We start from the raw sequence: 18,053 nt of genomic DNA on the forward strand, positions 1-18,053 counted from the left end.
CGGGCAAACTTTAAATTTAAGTGTGGATTAACATAATTCTTAACTATAACAAAATAATTATACCTTTTATGTTTGCCCATATACAAATGAAAGTAATGCCGTATATACGTGTTATAGTTCACCGCATAAGTAGCAATGCAATTGATATAAAAGGTATGTAGTCACATTTAAAATTATGCTTAGATAAGTCTTATAAATCGTAAAGGTTTGACATACATAAACATTACGTTTGCAATTTTATCAGTGTAGCAGAAGCCGAACTTTGGCTGCATCGTCCAGACTTCGCGCGTCGCTCTCGAACAGATCCGCGTAACGGGCAAACCATTTTTCAAAAGTGGTGCCGTTTTCCGGATCGAAACTGAATTCGCTGATGTTCGTCGACAGTGACTCCAGTACCTGCTCGGGGTTGGTTGCTTGAGGAACGGCCAACCGCTGGAGTAGCCGGGTCATCTGCAGAATCGCTGCTTGGAGTTCTTCGTTCGTTGCCATCCTTCTTCCGGGTTCAATTCTGGAGCTCTTGAAAATCCAGAACTTTCCTCGTCGCCAGCTGAAGTGTTTCTTCCAGATACTTCCGGAACTTCCAGAAATAAAACTTTCAAAAATGTAGTGCTAATTACAATACGTTTATTCTGGTTGACAGATACACTTCGAATGAAATAATTTTCTTATGCACCGCAGTCAATGATTGCTGCGATTGCTAGGATCGAACACTTGGGAAGTCACCAGTCCAGCACCAGTCACCAGTTCGAATCGCGACCCGAATGGTGGCCTCCAAGTTAAAAATAAATTTTCAGCACAAAAACAACACAACATGACGTGACGAATCTCGACCACGCTTTGACAGCAGTGGAAACTGCAGGGGTGTGTTTTTTTTCAAGTCGATAAAGTAGAGTTTTGAAATATTTCAGATTTGTTTTTATTATTCGGTAAATCGTTAATCAAATGATAAAGTGATTATAACGCGAATAATTTGGCAGAAATTTTGTTCGTGAAAAAAGCCATTTTTTAATGGTAACTATACTTAACAACCCATTCGGTCTATCATTCAAATTCCGAATATGATAACTCTAATCATTGATATGATTCAAGCACAGACAAACAGACGTAACACTCTGATATTTTGCATCGTACACCGATTTAACGGTCTATTTGAAAATTTGATAGTTGGCCAACTCACCACCCGTGGCGCTCACATCGTTTTTGCTCGAGTTTGACGTTTGCCCACTACCGCCACCTAGTTGATGGTCGGCCAAACTCAGTCCTTTTAGCATTGGGTGAACATGTTTCCGTGACTATGATTTGATTCGAAAAATGTGCGAAGTGTTACGTCTGTTTGTCTGTGATTCACACAGAGAAAAATTTCTACTCAGTGGCTGAGTTGGTCCTACTCAGAAATCGAAAAATCCTTTGTTTTCTTACTCAGTTTCCGTTAAAAGTGGGACAACCCATTGCGAATGGGTTGTCCCACTTTTAGCCGAAACTGAGTAAGAAAACAAAGGATTTTTCGATTTCTGAGTAAGGCCAACTCAGTCATTGAGTAGAAATTTTTCTCTGTGCAAGTGTATGATATTGTATCATACATTTTATGTTACCACGTATAATCAAAAAACGATACGCCCGCATAGCAAAATACAGTTTGCCATAACATCCAAACAGTAAGCGTCTCCCAACTGATGATGTTAACGTATCACAAATTATTACCTCTGTGTTGAACAATATGAAGCCTAACACTTTATATTATAAGAAACGGCTTACGAAGTTCATACCAGATTGTAACACTATGTTATACTGTTCAGTTTATGTAAACTGTTATGGAAACATAAACTTGTGATAAATGGTTGAATTAAAGCCTTACTCTATGTCAAAAGGTTGGTTTGAATATTTGTAGTTAACACTTACACACGCTCGTCCCACTGTGTGAAACAATGTTTCAACAATTTGTCAAACTGTTGCATGTAGTTGTATTTGTTTTGGATTGAATGTTGACCGAAAAAAAAATTAGAGGCAGTTTAGTTTTTCTTGTGCACTTTATTGTTATGGTGTTCGCTTTTTTTTTTTTCGCGAGTTAAATGCTAGAACTTCCGCTAAGGAACGCCGAAAAAAGCTGATTTTCCGTTCAGCAATCAGGAACGTTACTTTCGACGCTCTTTCCTCACACATCGCAGCGGTGGAACCCGATCGGAGCTGCTTTTATTTACCACCACCCACCAGCGCAACGGAGCTTGATCAACCCACAAGCAGATCCAGCCGATCCCACACCCGGTTCATTAGGTACAGCAAATGGAATCGTATCGCGGTCCGGATTGCGACCTAGCAGCGATGATTGTGATGAATAGACGGTTTCCGGAGTATTCAACTAGAGTGTGTAAGCATTCACAGGTAAACTAACGAAAATTCCTATCCCTTCTAACAACAATTGTCGCTACGTTTTCTAATTTCAACTTTTTTTCATTGCGCAGCAGTATCTGTCTCGGTTAGGATCAACAAGAAGATGTAACTAGCACGGCATAGACACATCACCGCAAGGCAATAATTATTGATGGCGTGGCAGTTATCAATCGCATTTTCAGCGAAACCGGAACGACACTGGGGCACGTACGGATTGATGCTATGCGAGGTTCAGTTTATTTCATCAGTTACTGGTCGTCGGATGGGATGATGTGAAAGCAAAGTTAGAAGCATTTGCCGAGAATTGAATATGCCCGGTCTTCTGTCCTGTTGTGACCCTGTGATAGGCGGAAAGGACTACCGCCACCGAATATCCACCTCCTTGGAAATTTAAGACACAATACATACAAGAAGAAAGATATAGTGTAGTAGTAGAAAAATAGGATCTCGTTCTTAGTTCCGGAGACAAATTTACATTCGGAGGCACACACTGCCGTGTGCAGCATAGTATCTTAATCTAATAGGGATTCTCATAGAACATGGGGCAACTATGCTGCTCACGGCAGCACAGTGGTCCAAAATCCTACTTGGTTGAGTATCTGAACTAAGAGACGGCGTGAAAAGCGCTAATTGCACTAAAACACATCATTTTGTAACTATTATTCATGCGAGTATTCATGTTAATTTATTTCAAATCTATGCTTGAAAGCTTTTGTAACTGAAAATCGATAAATAAATAACGATAGTTTGATAGATAACCGAAATTTGTTTTTTTCTTATTTTACATGAAGAAAGTTAAATAAATAAAGTAAACCAGAGTCTAACAATACAGTATACTGTTCTTTTGACCTTATAGTACAATACATGAACTGCATCTTGCATTGTTAAAATTTTCTTTAAAATTCATGGTTTAACAGCTTTGAAACAATTTGGCTTACAATTGACCGTGCAAAAAATGGATAATATGTCTACACTATGACATACAGTTTTGCGAAAATTTTGTTCGAGAAAAATGCTGATTTTTTATTGTAACCTAACTTAACCGCCTATTCACCATATTGTGATTTGGCCCATTACAATATGCCAAATGGGTTATTACAATATACTCACACTACCACATACTGTGGACGCGTATTACATGTGATATTGTTTAGGCATTGTAACAAATTGTTGTGAACAATATGTGAGATAGTACACTTACAGTTTACGATTATACGGGCGCTTTATCACAAGTTTATTCGGAAAGGTATCATGGTATCATACCAAGACAAGGTATTGGTCGATTATCCAGGTATTGAAAATAACTTTTTTTGGTATTGTGTTTTTTGTGTCCATTATTTAGGAGAAGGGAAGGGGGTTCTAGAAAAGTGTGACAGTACGTGTATAAGGTATTGGTGATTTGATGTTGTATGTGTTATAGCAAGACAACATCGGTATAATGATGAAACCCACTGAGAGGGTTCTCAGAACATAGCATTAAGAGCACTGAGTGAATTATATACATGAATAAAGATGAGTTAGTTTTATTTCGACTACCAACTGACTATAACGTCTTTTAAGTAGCATCTGGAAAACCCTCTAATATACCTGAAAGTCCGCAATTAACAGTGTCGACGAGGTGAAATGTTGGAATTTGTGCTGTGCCTTTCACGACCGCTGGTATTTGTTACTTTTGGCGTGAATTTTTGGTGCAAGTTCCATTTGGCGACATGCGTGCTAAATATGTGTCTGCTGTGAATTCTCAGCCGACGATAGTTATGTAGTTTTGGAGTGAAATGTGTGTGTGCGTTTTTTTTTTGTTGGTGTGCCAGTAAATTCTGTTTATCTGTTTTCTTTTCAACAATTGTATATTTTATCCAGTTTTATCGTATCTCTCTGGTTTTATCGTAATATTTTGAAGTTTTGTCAGTGTTTTTAGTGAACGTTGTTCAGATTTTTTGCTGACCTTTTCTGCACAATAGTGCATAAAAATGCCAGAAGTGCGATTTGTTTTTTTTTGGTGTAGCATGGTGCAAAGTATTGCTTTTTATCCTATTTAGGCGCTCACCATTTTACTTTTTTGTAAAAGAGAAGTTTTTATTATCAGCAAAGATATTGTTTTATTCTCTTTTTTTTATTGTTAGAGCAGAACAGAAGGCATTTTGTTTTCCAGCTTTTATCTGTGAATATGCTTGGAAAATTTTGAAGACCATTTTTATTTTATCCACCGCACACACACAAAGCAATACAAATTTCATAGATGTCTTGACATTACCCGTGGTGGAGCAAGTGAACCTCGCCGAAAGTAATAAACAAAAGTGCATTTTTTATCAGCCCAATTGGGCTCTTGTTTTTTCATGTTTGCTGGATTGTTCCATCTGTTGCCGCTGCCTAACAAGATTAGTTTTTAAATGGAGCTACAATTAATCGACCTTTTTTTTAGTTGATGACTTCACGACCAGCTTACGCAGGAAAAGGAACGTTCTAAGCTGTAGAGAAGCATGTACGTACATCGAGGATTTTCATTGTTGGCGTAATTGTTGACATATTTGGAGGAGGATGTAGTGCAGTCGTGTGCAGAGTCGATAACTGTGGTTGTGCTGTGTTTCATCGGACTAAGATTTGTATGCATGGATACCCCAGCAGTGTTTCTCAACAAAAAAAAGTAACGGTGTTGACAGTAATGGACAGTAATCAGTGCTCGTGTTAAACATTCGCTTTTGATTTATGATGGTGTTAATGGTCATTAGGCGTTCTGATGTTAATGTTGTAAAAGTTTCAAACATACCAAAGATATTCATTAAATAAGCATGTTTTAGATTTTTGTATATTTTATCAAATTAAGGGGGAAGGAGTTGTTATAGCAAGACAACATCGGTATAATGATGAAACCCACTGAGAGGGTTCTCAGAACATAGCATTAAGAGCACTGAGTGAATTATATACATGAATAAAGATGAGTTAGTTTTATTTCGACTACCAACTGACTATAACGTCTTTTAAGTAGCATCTGGAAAACCCTCTAATATACCTGAAAGTCCGCAATTAACAGTATGAAGAAGAAGAAGAAGAAGAGCGATGATGTTTTGACAAATCCCTATCCCTATAACACAGGGGAAGATTTTAAAATGCCTCTATCCACTTATTCGCGAGCGGTAATGGCGGCGGCGGGCACAAATAACCGATTCGAATTTTGACGTTTCTTGGGGATCGCAATCGGTTGGCGCCACCAAACGGTAGTTGAAGGGGTGAGGAGGAGAATTAAATTGTTTTGACTTTCCCCGAAGAAATGTCAAAATCCGAACCGGTTGGATATGCCCGCCGCCGCCATTACCGCTCGTGGATAAGTGGATAAAATCTAAAACAAAATGTAATTAAAAACGGTTTGATTTACGCTGTTAGACTTTGGACGGACTACATATTGAACGTATAAATTTTAATTTAACATTTTTTTCTTGATAAGGTACTTAGTTTGTAGTCCGTCTAAAGTCTAACACCGTACATCAAACCGTTTTTAATTAGATTGTGTTTTAAATTTTATAGAGGCATTTTAAAATCTTGCCCTGTGTTATAGGGATAGGGATTTTTCAAAACATCATCGTTCTTCTTCTTATTCTTCTTCATGAAACAACAAATCACCAATAGAGAAATAGCGTGACAGAGGGAGAGGGGGGTCTAGAAATCCCGAAAAACGATGGACGTAATAAATTAAATAACCTTTACTTAACACAATTTTCTTTATACTAAGCTTTCTGTGCTAAACTCAGCAAGTCATATTAAACTTATGACACAGACAAACAAACGTAACACTTCGATCATTCTTCGATTCAAAACCTAGTCACGGAAACATGTTCGCCCAATGCTAAAATGACTGAGTTTGGCCAACCATCGACTAGGTGGTGGTAAGTGGGTAAACGTCAAACTCGAATAAAAACGATACGAGCGCTACGAGTGGTAAGTTGGCCAACTATGAAATTTTTAAATTGGCCGTTAAATCGGTGTACGATGAGATTTATCAGAGTGTTACGTCTGTCTGTCTGTGCTTACAACATAAATATTATTTATTTAAAAGAAGATTCATTTATTACGTCCATCGTTTTTCGGGATTTCTAGACCCCCCTCCCCCCTCTATCACGCTATTTTCCTATACCTAATACACGTACTGTCACACTTTCTTAGACCCCCTCTACCCCCAAAATATTGGACGTAATTTTTGAACGTTCCCTTAAATCGAAGTCAAAGATTTTTTTTTTTTAAAGAAACTCCAAGGTACACTCAGAAAAAAATCTAAACTAAATAGTATAAATCCCACTCTAAATCCATTTCGCCTGGTTGACCCTAGGCTTGGTTTATATGCGGGCTATACTGACCTAGTATAACTTTGAAATAAACGAATTCAAGTATAAGTTGAAAATATTGGAGCTAGTTTAACCAGAATTTATCAAAGATTCGTTTAAATTGTTTGTTGTTTTTTTTTTCTTTAGAAAAATAAAATCAATCATTAAGAATAAATGAACAAGGCAAAACTGTATTTGGTTAGATTTAGATACAAATATTAAATCTGCTCGGCAATCTTTCGCGCCCGGTTGAAGTTAGACTGATTTCTCATCACTAACACGTTACTCTGCCCGTTCTCGTTACGCTGCTTCTATTTGCACCAACACCCGGCAGCGGTAATTAATTTCGCGGAACATCACCTACTCGCGGCCGGATCGATTCTTGATGATTCAGGTGGTGGCCTTCCACCGCTGTTGCCGTCGCTACGGAATTCATCACCGGAACGGTACCCTCCTTCGCGGCATTCTCCATGTCCACCGCCACCGTAATCTCGGTGCTCCCAGTGATATCCGGAACTGCACAGCTTTTAGGGGCGGTACTGACCTCGCAAGTACTGTAGAAAAAGATAGGCCAAGAAACGGTCAAGAAACGATTTTCTGTCAAAATTTCTTGAGCCGTACTCAGCTGGAACAGAATAATCGATGAACTTGATGATCAATGATGATGGTGCAAGTGATGGTGATGATTGTGTCGATCAAACCAGTTGTCACTTTTTCCTTGTGGGAAAAATGCTCCGACCTATTATTCCGCAAGTAAAGTGATATTCTTGACTGACTGTGAGCTTATTTATTTACTTATTTTGTTCCTCAGCAAGTCATTTACTAGAAAGTAAGTTTTTGACGAAATAGTTTTTGTGGTTTCTAATTATAAAATCTGTTCAATTGCTATTAGGTCAAATATTAGGAAGTGGCTGGAACCTGCTCGGAACAACAATCATTGCGGCACGGAAATGTCCATGGTCTCCGGCACAAACTGCTCCACGGTCAACCTGGCCGCATCGGCTTGATAGTGCACCAAACCCGATAGATTTTGCCAGAACTGGCTCTAGGAACCAGACATATTGATTATTTGCCGACGACGGACGCATTATGTACTTTGAGATAGTTCCAGACTAGTGGCGGACAGGATCGGATTATAAGCTGCCGGCTGCACCCCGAGCTGGATCTATCGATTTGTCCTGCTGGCGAAGCATAAGTGACCCTATTGATTTGGTTCAGACGGTCCACTCGCATAAGTAGCCAATGCGCCAGAAGGATTCGAAGAAAATGAGGAGGCCACCGGGGAGAACAGAATCAACATTAACGATGTCAGCTTCGGGACGAAAGTAATTAGAGATCCTGTGATTGTGTGACTATGAGCCGGCATCGAGTTGCAGCATTTGCCGGAATTAGGCACCGATTTGGACAAGGCGGCGAATAAAACGAGCTAAAAAAACCGCAAATGAAGTTGTTGCTGGAAAAGCAGATGGGTAATCCGCAACATAGATTCTGGCAGCAAAGTGACATTAAAATGCAGCAGCAAAACACCGCTCGAAAGTTCCATCGAAAATCGGTCCTAAACTTCTTCCATGTTTTATTGTTACAATACAGAATACACTGCCTTGAAGTAACAGGAATTCCTCCAGAATTTTTATCTAGAATCAGTATATGAGTTTCTTCGAAAACTCCTCCAGGAGAGGGGAGGTGTTTCAAGTGCTCCTTTAAAAGTCTTTCCAGATATTTTTTCAAGAGTTTCATTGGTAAATCATTCTGGATCATGCCAGGGTTTCCTCATAGAATCGATTCTAAGATTTCTCCAGGAATTATTCTTCTGTATGGCTCTACGTTTCCACTGGAACTTGGCCTGCCTCTCTTCAACTTAGTATTCTTAGAGCACTTCCACAGTTATTAATTGAAGGGCTTTCTTTGTCTGTCATTGCATGGATTTGTACATTGTGAGGCAAGCACAATGATACACAAGGACTCGAGAAAATTTTCCCGACCGGAACGGGAATCGAACCCGCCGTCTCCGGATTGGCGATCCATAGCCTTAACTATGTACTAGGCTAACTGGAAACACCAATTTATATCTCCAGGGATTCATTATTAGATTCATCCAGGAGTTACTTCTGGAAGTTGCTCAGGCTTTTCTTCTAATATTCTTTCGAAGTTTATTCAGTAGTTCTTTATGAGATTTTTTTAAGTATTTTCGATTTCTTCAAATTTCTTATGAGATTCCTCCAGGAGTATCCTCAGCAAATCCTTTTGGGATTGCTCCAAGTGTTCCTTATGTGATTCCTCCACGAATTCCTTATACAGGAATTCTTTATGGGAATGCTCCAGGAGTTCCTTCTGCGATTCCCCCAGGAATTAGTTTTGGGATTCTTTCATGAATTCCTTCTGGAATTGCTGCAGGAGTTCCTTCTGGGATTCCTCCAGTAATTCCTTCTGGGAATCTTCTAGGAATTCCTTATGGGATTTTTCCAGGAATTCTTAAGCCCCCCGTGTTGAACTAGCATCTGTCAAAATACACATTGAGATGAAAAAAAATCCCTCGTAAAATTTCTGTATGGGATTCCTTTAGAAATTCCTCCGAGGTTCCTTCAAGAAGTCCTCCGAGAATTCCACCAGGGATTCCTTTAAGAAATCCTCCGAAGCGTCCTTCAGGAAGTGCTCCGCGAATTTCTCCGGGAATTCATCCAGAAATTCTTTCAGTAATACTTCCAGAAATTACTCCTGGAATTCTTCCTTGAATTTTTCCTGAAATTCCTACGAGAATTCTTCCAGAAATTCCACAGAAATGCTGCCAGGAAATCTCCAAGGATTTTTTTTGCAGGAATGCTTCTAGGAATTTCTCGAAGAATGCTTCTAAACTTCTCCAGAAATGCTTTCAGGAATGCTTCCAGAGATTCTTCCACGCATTCCTTAAAGAATGCTTTCAGGAATTCTTCCAGAATTGCTCCCGGAATCCTACCACGAATTACTCCAGAAATTCTTCCAGGAATTCATCCATGTATTTTTTCAGGAACTACTCCAGAAATACTTCCAAGAATTCACCCAGGAATTCTTCCGAGGATTTCTCCAGATATTCCTCCGGGGATTTTCCCACGAATTCCTCCAAAAATATCTATAAAAATCCCCCAAGGAATCCTCCAAGAAGTTCTGCAGAAAAACTTGCAAATATTCCTCCTGCAATTGTTCAAGAAATACTTTCAGGAATTATTTAGGGAATTCGTTTAGAAATTCTTCCAGGTATTCCTCCAGGATTACTGCCATGAATTCTCCCAGGATATCTTCACGGAATTTCTCCTGTAATTGTTTCAGTAATGCCACCAGGAATGCTTTCAGGAATTCCTCCAGAAACTCTTTCAGGAATCCTCCAGTAATTTATCCGTATGTTTTCCAGGAATATTTCTAGAAAATCCTCCGTGGTTTCCCCGGCGATTCCTTCAGGAACTCCTCTGGGGATTTTTTAAAAGAAATTCCTCCATAAACTTCTGCAGGAGAACTTCCAAATATTCCTCCAGAAATTCTTCTAGGAATTCCTTTTTTTTTCAAGAAATTATTTCAGGAATTTCTGTAGAAATTCTTTTAGAAATTCCATCGGGAATTCTTCCAGGAAATCCTCCAGGAATTTCTCCAGAATTCCTTCAGTAATGTCTTCAGGAGTTCTTTCAGGTATTCCTTCTGAACTTCAACCAGGAATTCATTCAAGTATTTTTTTCCATGGATTCCTCCAAGAATACTGGAATTCATCCATGACTTTTTCCAGGAGCTCCTTCATGAAAACTTCCAGGAATTCCTCCGTGGATTCTTCCAGGTATTCCTCCAGGAATTCCTCCGGGGATTCCTCCAGGAATTTGTGCGGGGATTTCTTAAGGAATTCCTCCTGGGGTTTCCCCATGAGTACCTCCGGGGATTCCTCCAGGTATTTCTCTGGGGATTCCCCCAGGAATTTCTCCGGGAATTCCTTCAGGAATTCTTCCGGGGATTCCTCCAGGAATTCTCCATAAATTCCTCCGGGGATTCCTCCAGGGATTCCTCCAGGAATTCCTGCGGGGATTACTTCAATAATTCCTCCGGGGATTCTCCCATAAATTCCTCCAGGGATTGCTCCGGGGATTCCTCTAGGAATTCTCCAAAAATTCCTCCGCGGATTCCTCCAAAAATTCCTCCGGAGATTCTCCCAGGAATTCCTCCAGGGATTCCTCCAGGAATTATCCAAAATTCCTCCGGGGATTCCTCCAGGAATTCCTCCGGGAATTCCTTCAAGAATTCCTCCGGGGATTCTCCCAGGAATTCCTCCGGGGATTCCTCCAGGAATTCTCCAAAAATTCCTCTAGGGATTCCTCCAGGAATTCCTCCGGGGAATCCTCTAGGAATTCCTCCGGGGATTCATCTAGGAATTATCCAAAATTCCTCCGGGGATTCCTCCAGGAATTCCTCCGGGGATTTCTCCAGGATTTCCTCCGGGGATTCCTCCAGGAATTCCTCCGGGGATTCCTCCAGGAATTCCTCCGGGGATTCCTCCAGGAATTCCTCCGGGGATTCCTCCGGGGATTCCTCCAGGAATTCCTCCGGGGATTCCTCCAGGAGTTTGTGCGGGGATTTCTTAAGGAATTCCTCCTGGGGTTTCCCCATGAGTTCCTCCGGGGATTCCTCCAGAAATTACTCCGGGGATTCCTCCAGGTATTTCTCTGGGGATTCCTCTAGGAATTCCCCCGGGGATTCATCTAGGAATTCCTCCGGGGACTCCTCCGGGGATTCCTCCAGGAATTCCTCCGGAGATTCCTCCAGGAATTCCTGCGGGGATTACTTCAATAATTCCTCCGGGGATTCTCCCATAAAATCCTCCAGGGATTGCTCCGGGGATTCCTCTAGGAATTCTCCAAAAATTCCTCCGCGGATTCCTCCAAAAATTCCTCCGGGGATTCCTCCAGGAATTCCTCCGGGGATTCCTCCAGGAATTCCTCCGGGGATTCCTCCAGGAATTCCTCCGGGGATTCCTCCAGGAATTCCTCCGGGGATTCCTCCGGGGATTCCTCCAGGAATTCCTCCGGGGATTCCTCCAGGAATTCCTCCGGGGATTCCTCCAGGAATTCCTCCGGGGATTCCTCCAGGAATTCCTCCGGGGATTCCTCCAGGAATTCCTCCGGGGATTCCTCCAGGAATTCCTCCGGGGATTCCTCCAGGAATTCCTCCGGGGATTCCTCCAGGAATTCCTCCGGGGATTCCTCCAGGAATTCCTCCGGGGATTCCTCCAGGAATTCCTCCGGGGATTCCTCCAGGAATTCCTCCGGGGATTCCTCCAGGAATTCCTCCGGGGATTCCTCCAGGAATTCCTCCGGGGATTCCTCCAGGAATTCCTCCGGGGATTCCTCCGGGGATTCCTCCAGGAATTCCTCCGGGGATTCCTCCAGGAATTCCTCCAGGAATTCCTCCGGGGATTCCTCCAGGAATTCCTCCGGGGATTCCTCCAGGAATTCCTCCGGGGATTCCTCCAGGAATTCCTCCGGGGATTCCTCCAGGAATTCCTCCGGGGATTCCTCCAGCAATTCCTCCGGGGATTCCTCCAGGAATTCCTCCGGGGATTCCTCCAGGAATTCCTCCGGGGATTCCTCCAGGAATTCCTCCGGGGATTCCTCCAGGAATTCCTCCGGGGATTCCTCCAGGAATTCCTTCGGAGATTCCTCCATGAAGTCCTCCTTGGATTCCTTCAAGAACTCTTTCGGGGATTCTTCCAGGCATTCCTCCGGGGATCCCTCCAAAAATTCTTCCGAGGATTCTTCCGAAGATTCTTCCAGGAATTCCTCCGGGGATCACTCCTTCAATTCCTCCGGGAACTTCTCCAGGAATTCTTTCGAGAATTTCTGCAGGAATTCCTCTAAGAATTTCTCCAGGAATTCCTCCTGGGATTCCTCTAGGAATTCCTCCGGGGATTTCTCCTGAAATTTCTCCGGGTATTCTTTCGGGAATTCCTCCAGGTATTTCTCCGGCGATTTCTCCAGGAATTCCGCAAGAAATTCTTTCAGGAATACTTCCAGGAATTGCTCCAGGAATTCCTCCGGGGATTGCTTCAAGAATTCCTCCGGTGATTCTCCCAGGAATTCCTCCAGAGATTCTTCCGGGGATTCCTCCAGGAATTCTCCAAAAATTCCTCCGGGGATTCCTCCAAAAATTCCTCCGGGGATTCTCCTAGGAATTCCTTCGTGGATAACTCCTGGAATTCCTCCGGGAATTTCTCCTGGAATTCCTCTGAGAATTTCTCCAGGAATTCCTCCGAGAATTTCTCCAGGAATTCCTCCGGGGATTCTTCCTGAAATTTCTTACGGGAATCCCTCCAGGTATTCCTCCGGCGATTTCTCCAGGAATTCCTAAAGAAATTCTTTCAGGAATTGCTGCAGGAATTCCTCCATGAATTATTTCAGGAATTTACTTCACTAGGAATTCTTCCAGGAATTCCTTCATAAAATCTTCCAGGAATGCTTCCAGCAATTCTTCCAGGAATTTGCTATAAAAATTCCTCCTTGGAATCCTCCAGGAAGTTCAGCAGTAACACTTCCAAATATTTCTCCAGTAATTGTTCAAGAAATTCTTTCAGGAAATATTTTTGGATTTCCTCCAGGAATTCTACCAGGATAGCCTCCCGGAATTTCTCCTGTAATTCTTTCAGTAATGGCTTCAGGAATTCTTCCAGAAACTCTTCCAGGAAATCCTCCACTAATTCATCCATATTTTCCAGGAACTGCTCCAGAAATACTTCCACGAGTTCCACCGTGGATTATTTAGAAATTCCTCCGAGGATTCCTCCATAAATTTCTGCAGGATCTAATCCAGGAATTCAGCCACGAATTCCTAGAGAATTTTTCCAGGAATTCTGATAGAAATTACTCCAGGAATTAATCCAGAAATCTAGGAATCTATCCAGGATTTTTTCAGGAATTCATCCAGAAGTTTCTCGGAAAATTCTCCAGAAGTTCCTCAGAATTTCTTCTTGATGATCGACGGGATTTCTTCTGAAAATTCTTCCTATTCTAGATGATTCCTTCAGGAATTCCTCTGGGGATTGCTTCAAGAACTCTACCGGGGATTCCTCCAGCAACTTCTCCGGGGATTTCTCTTGGAATCCTCCTGAGGAATCCTACACGAATTCTTTCAGGAATTCCTCCGGAGATTATTCCAGGAATTCCTCCAGGGATTCTTCCATGCATTCTTCAGGAGATTTTCACGGGTACACTTCCAGGGATTTTCCCGGAGATTCATCCAGAAACTTCTCTAGAAATTCTTCTAGAGAATCCCCGAGACTTCCTGGAGGAAACACCGAAAAATTTCCTGGCCTAAGGTATGCCACAAGAATTCTATTAGGCACCCGCGGAGGAATTCCTGTAGGAGTCCCTGAAAGAATTCCTGGAGAAATTCCTGGAGGGATCCCTGCTGGATTTTCGGGAGGAATTCCTTGAGGAATCCCCGGAGGAATTCCTGGAAGAATCCCCGGAGGAATTCCTGGAGGAATCCCCGGAGGAATTCCTGGAGGAATCCCCGGAGGAATTCCTGGAGGAATCCCCGGAGGAATTCCTGGAGGAATCCCCGGAGGAATTCCTGGAGGAATCCCCGGAGGAATTCCTGGAGGAATCCCCGGAGGAATTCCTGGAGGAATCCCCGGAGGAATTCCTGGAGGAATCCCCGGAGGAATTCCTGGAGGAATCCCCGGAGGAATTCCTGGAGGAATCCCCGGAGGAATTCCTGGAGGAATCCCCGGAGGAATTCCTGGAGGAATCCCCGGAGGAATTCCTGGAGGAATCCCCGGAGGAATTCCTGGAGGAATCCCCGGAGGAATTCCTGGAGGAATCCCCGGAGGAATTCCTGGAGGAATCCCCGGAGGAATTCCTGGAGGAATCCCCGGAGGAATTCCTGGAGGAATCCCCGGAGGAATTCCTGGAGGAATCCCCGGAGGAATTCCTGGAGGAATCCCCGGAGGAATTCCTGGAGGAATCCCCGGAGGAATTCCTGGAGGAATCCCCGGAGGAATTCCTGGAGGAATCCCCGGAGGAATTCCTGGAGGAATCCCCGGAGGAATTCCTGGAGGAATCCCCGGAGGAATTCCTGGAGGAATTCCTGGAGGAATCCCCGGAGGAATTCCTGGAGGAATCCCCGGAGGAATTCCTGGAGGAATCCCCGGAGGAATTCCTGGAGGAATCCCCGGAGGAATTCCTGGAGGAATCCCCGGAGGAATTCCTGGAGGAATCCCCGGAGGAATTCCTGGAGGAATCCCCGGAGGAATTCCTGGAGGAATCCCCGGAGGAATTCCTGGAGGAATCCCCGGAGGAATTCCTGGAGGAATCCCCGGAGGAATTCCTGGAGGAATCCCCGGAGGAATTCCTGGAGGAATCCCCGGAGGAATTCCTGGAGGAATCCCCGGAGGAATTCCTGGAGGAATCCCCGGAGGAATTCCTGGAGGAATCCCCGGAGGAATTCCTGGAGGAATCCCCGGAGGAATTCCTGGAGGAATCCCCGGAGGAATTCCTGGAGGAATCCCCGGAGGAATTCCTGGAGGAATCCCCGGAGGAATTCCTGGAGGAATCCCCGGAGGAATTCCTGGAGGAATCCCCGGAGGAATTCCTGGAGGAATCCCCGGAGGAATTCCTGGAGGAATCCCCGGAGGAATTCCTGGAGGAATCCCCGGAGGAATTCCTGGAGGAATCCCCGGAGGAATTCCTGGAGGAATCCCCGGAGGAATTCCTGGAGGAATCCCCGGAGGAATTCCTGGAGGAATCCCCGGAGGAATTCCTGGAGGAATCCCCGGAGGAATTCCTGGAGGAATCCCCGGAGGAATTCCTGGAGGAATCCCCGGAGGAATCCCCGGAGGAATTCCTGGAGGAATCCCCGGAGGAATTCCTGGAGGAATCCCCGGAGGAATTCCTGGAGGAATTCCTGGAGGAATTCCTGGAGAAATCCCCGGAGGAATTACTGGAGGAATCCCCGGATGAATTCCTGGAGGAATCCCCGGAGGAATTCCTGGAGGAATCCCCGGAGGAATTCCTGGAGGAATCCTCCAAGGTATTCCTGGAGGAATTTCATGAGGAGCTCCTGCAGGAATCCCCGGAGGAATTACTGGAGGAATCTCCGAAGGAATTCCTTGAGGAATCCCATGAGGAATTCTTGCAGGAATCCCCGGAGGAATTCCTGAAGGAATCCCCGGAGAAATTCCTGGAGGAATCCCTGAAAGGATTCCTTGAGGAATCCCCTGAGGAATTCCTGGAGGAACTCTTCTAGAGAAATCCCCGAGACTTCCTGGAGGAATCCCCGATAATTTTCGTGGCCTAAGAAATGCCACAAAAATTACATTAGGAATCCGCGGAGGAATTCCTGAAGGAACCCCTGGAGAAATTCCTGGAGAAATCCCCAGAGGAATTCCTGGAGGAATCCCCGGAGGAATTCCTGGAGAAATCCCCGGAGGAATTCCTGGAGAAATCCCCGGAGGAATTCCTGGAGAAATTCCTGGAGAAATCCCCGGGAGAATTCCTGGAGAAATCCCCGGGAGAATTGCTGAAGGAATCCCCGGGAGAATTACTGAAGAAATCCCCGGAGGTATTCCTGGAGGAATCCCCGGAGGAATTTATGGAGAAATCCCAGGAGGAATTCCTGGAGAAATCACTGGAGGAATCCCCTGAGGAATTCCTGGAGTGAAGGAATTCTTCGAGGTATTCCTGGTGGAATCCCTTGAGGAACTCTTCTAGAGAAATCTCTGATACTTCCGGAAGGAATCCCCAAAAAATTTCCTGGCCTAACAAATGCCACAAGAGTCCCATGAGGAACTCCTGCAGGAATCCCCGGAGGAATCCTCGGAGGAATTCCTGGAGAAAACCCCGAAGGAATTCCTGGAAAAATCCTCGGGTAAAATCCTTGAGGAGTCCCCTGAAGAATTCCTGGAGTGGAGGAATCCACTGAGGTATTCCTAGTGGAATCCCATGAGGAATTCTTGTAGGGTTCCCCGGAGGAATTTTTGTAGGTATTCCTGTCAGAATTTCTGGAGGGATGGCTGGAAGAATTTCTGGAGAAATCCTCGAAGGAATTCCTGGAAGATTTCCTGGAGAAATGCATGGAGACTTGTTGGAGGAATTTCGGGAAGTATTCCTTGAGGAATCCCCGGAGGAACCTCCAGAGAAATTTCTGATGAAATCCCAAGACGAAGACTCGTAGGAATTCCTGAAAGAATCCCCGGAGAAATTCCTCGAGAGATCCCTGCAGGAGTTTTCGAAGCAATTCCCGCAGAAATCCCTTGAGTTAATCCTGTGTCATATCACTAAGAATCGCATTTTTCCCCGGAATTTGTAGTTTATATTTGAGCAAACTTTAGATACATTTCCGCAGCTGGTAATCCATTTATCCTCATCCCGTAATCCTGATGGATTTTGCCTTGGGAGTAATTATCAGCTTCCACTCGAACTTGACCAACCGCATCACAATTTCAAATGATCCGACCACGTCACTGGCAAGGGCACTGGTGTGCAAGTCCGCCACCGTATGTACCACCAGCTGGAAATCATATAACCTTTCTTCCGGTTGCGCAATACAGCCAGTTTGTCCTGCCGGAATATCAACGGGTCACAACGCTGGTTGTAGTCAATGCTGGTCAATCTTCCACTCTGCTGCGTTCCAGACCAAGTTAGTCTGAGCGTAGATTCATTGTTGATAAACAAATATATTGGTAAACAAAATGTTTCGTCGATTTTTTTTTCTTTTTTCTCTCTCAAGATCGACTGTCAAAATTACTTTGGTAAAAATGCCTTTTTTTCCTTGACCTCATTTCTTGCCATCTGAGTACTAAGCTTTATCCTGAGAATAGAACAAAGCATGCTTAGTTTCGTCCCAGACTACTGATAGTATTGTATTTACACACTTACCTGACATTTGAATGCTCCGCTTTGTTAAAAACTGTTATTTATAATTGCTTCCGTTGACGCCCGATAATTTCTCCGTAAAATGAATATGAAAATGGGAACGATCCCGCAAAAAAGACCGTTGCAAATTTTCGGTTTGAGCACGATCGACTAAACATTGAGTAAAATAATCTCGCGTTATACAAGCTCAGTTTAACATAATATGTTTAATTTGATTACTTCTTAAACTGAGCCTTGTGTAAATCAATAGAATCATAAAAATGATTAGAATTTAATCTTTTTGTGTTTTGTTATGATTCTGAGTGTAAGGTATATTTTGTGTGGCTTTGATTTACCGTGATCTGTGATGTCGCAAAAACCTGTCACGTCTACATATGATTTACATCGTGCAACATTCACCTCGTTGCATCAAAGCTTTGCGTAGTAGTCGGTAAAGTAGTCACCCACCTGCGCAATCAGCTGATTTTAC

At 43.5% G+C, this 18,053-nt stretch overlaps 1 long non-coding RNA gene across 1 annotated transcript; it reads left to right on the forward strand.

Annotated features, from left to right (window-relative positions):
- Nucleotides 1–1,622: 1,622 nt before the first annotated feature.
- On the forward strand, nt 1,623–3,152 carry LOC115256461 (uncharacterized). Its single transcript, XR_003892633.2, has 2 exons — nt 1,623–2,379; nt 2,460–3,152. It is a non-coding gene; the product is annotated as an uncharacterized LOC115256461 (long non-coding RNA).
- Nucleotides 3,153–18,053: the final 14,901 nt, after the last annotated feature.

The sequence above is a fragment of the Aedes albopictus genome, unplaced genomic scaffold (genome assembly GCF_035046485.1).
Source record: "Aedes albopictus strain Foshan unplaced genomic scaffold, AalbF5 HiC_scaffold_223, whole genome shotgun sequence".
In the NCBI taxonomy this organism is placed as follows: domain Eukaryota; kingdom Metazoa; phylum Arthropoda; class Insecta; order Diptera; family Culicidae; genus Aedes; species Aedes albopictus.